A 2,529-nucleotide genomic window follows, 5' to 3' on the forward strand; every position below is an offset into this window, starting at 1 on the left:
ACATATTTATTTCTTCATAAATTTACAAAATTAAAATAACAGAATAAGCTAAGCTATGTGCGTGTTATTTGCGGTTATTTCTTTTAAATCAAAGATTCAATTTGTGTCTCATACAAGAAAATAATTAATTAAAAATGATAATATAAAATTTAATTACGTTCATCTTCTTTCAGATTAAGTGATATTATACGTAATATTTTGGATAAAACACACTAATAAATTATTTCAGTCTATCAAAATTACGCTAATATCATATTTAATTTTCGTTATATGCATGTTGTGAATAATTGGACAATTTACTATATATTATAATGTAGCCTCCAATATTACCAGAATGTATAAAATAAAAAACGGATATCAAAATGCATTTTTTTCATAATCTATGTAAACCGCGACAGGGGTGTCGCAGTTTACAAATGCACGTAATCTGTTACAGGGGTATCGCGGATTACATTAAAAAAATATCACATAATCCGCTGTAAGGGTGTCGCGATTTATATGTGTTTTGGGTTTCGTGCATAAACCGCTACAGGGGTGTCGCGGTTTATGCTTTAGTGTAGACTTACTTCATTTTTCATGGAGGATGAGATTCTGGTTGAAAGTTTGGCTTGCAATTTTTATGTATGGCGCAACATAGGTTCCTGCTTGGGTTTAATTGACATTAGTCTGTTGGACTCATAGACTTACCAACAAAATTAGACGACGTTAACTCAAAAGAATGACAACTACACAGAGAATCGTAACAGTAACAACGTCACCGTAAAACGAACAGCAAGTACAACTTTACTTAACAGTAAGTACAACTAAAACAAAACAAGAACACAAATAAGGAAAGAAAAATATAAGCTAATCATGACGACCTAATGACACCTATGCCTCGGCACTGGGGGCGGATCCTCGCTGAGGGCAAGTCCTGCGAGTGTGTCCTGCCTGTCTGCATAGCCCACATCGCTTCGGCCGACTAGTATCGACCTCATCCATGGTGTTACGGATTCTTGTTGACCTCGGTCGCCCTTTTCTGGTACGTCTCATGTTAGGATCAGAGACGATAGTAGGACCGGCGTACGGTGGCCACAGACCCTTTGGAATAGGGGGTAAAAATCCCATCTGGTATACGCTGAACACCTTACTCATGGTATAAACCTCATGGACGTACGTAGCCCAGTCTAACCGGAACTGAGCACAGCATGCAATCGCATGGCAGCACGGGTAATGGAGAGCTTGAAAGTACCTGCAATCACAAGTGCGATCTCTGAAGGAAACCCGACACGTCCCAAGCGAGAAGTTACCAGTAGGAGTCGTCTCAACCACGGTATACTCAGACTGATGTCTGTCGAATAGAGTAACCGTGAAGCACCTCGCATCTTTCAGGTTGCGCTCTATCACCTTCACCAGCGCCTGGCAAAACTGTTGGCCTGATCCTAAAGTATAAATCGCGACACCCCTGTAACGGTTTATGCACGAAACCCAAAATACACATAAACTGCGACACCCCTACCGCGGATTATGTGATGTTTTTTCCAACGTAATCCGTGACACCTCTGTAGTGGATTACGTGCATTTGTAAATCGTGACACCCCTGTCGCAGTTTACATAGATTATGGAAAAAATGCATTTTGGTATCCATTTACCATTTTATGCATTCTAGTAATATTGGAGGCTACATTATCTATTATAGTAAATTGCCCTGAATAATTCTATATAAATCGAAATAATTGAATTCGATTTACACTTTTTCAATGTAAATTGAATCAACTGATGTCGATTTAGAAATATACGTGGTAAATCGAATGAATTATATTCGATTTAGTGTTAGGAGCAATTCATATTCAATGTAAATCGATACAACTAAATTCGATTTAATGAATATGTAGCTTTCTTAGTAAATCAATTCTAATTGATTCGATTTATTACTGAACAGCACATATATAGTAATTTGTACATATTATTGATATTTACTATTTTAAAGTTAATTTTCAGTAAGAAAATACCCTGAATTCAAATAAAACATCAAAAAATCAAAATGAATAAGAATAAAAATTAAATGTTTGTGTTTTAGTTCAAATTACAAAAAAATCTAAATTTTTATAAATTTCTGAATTTAAAACGGAATAATAAACGATTTTTAAAAATCATCCTTTAACTCGTTAGCATTTAAAGAATCATTACCGGGACGTTTGATGTTAAAAAAGTTAATATAAAGTATAACCCTCAAAGTTGCATAGGGGTTAAAACTTAAATTTTTTTCAAAGTCAGAAGTAACAGATAGTTATACATTAAAAATAACTAACTGTATTTGTACAATATATAATTTAAAAAATAAATTCAAGTTTTATTTCAATACCACCTTAGAAGGCTATACTTTATATTAACTTTTTTAACATTAAAAATCTCAAAAATAATTCTTTATATGCTAATAAGTTAAAGGATAATCTTTAATGAATTTTTAAACGTTATTTATTGTTTCATTTTAAATCTATTAGTTTATAAAAATATAGATTTTTTGAAATTTGAACTAAAATATAAATT

The sequence above is a fragment of the Arachis ipaensis genome, chromosome B07, assembly GCF_000816755.2.
Source record: "Arachis ipaensis cultivar K30076 chromosome B07, Araip1.1, whole genome shotgun sequence".
Classification (NCBI taxonomy): domain Eukaryota; kingdom Viridiplantae; phylum Streptophyta; class Magnoliopsida; order Fabales; family Fabaceae; genus Arachis; species Arachis ipaensis.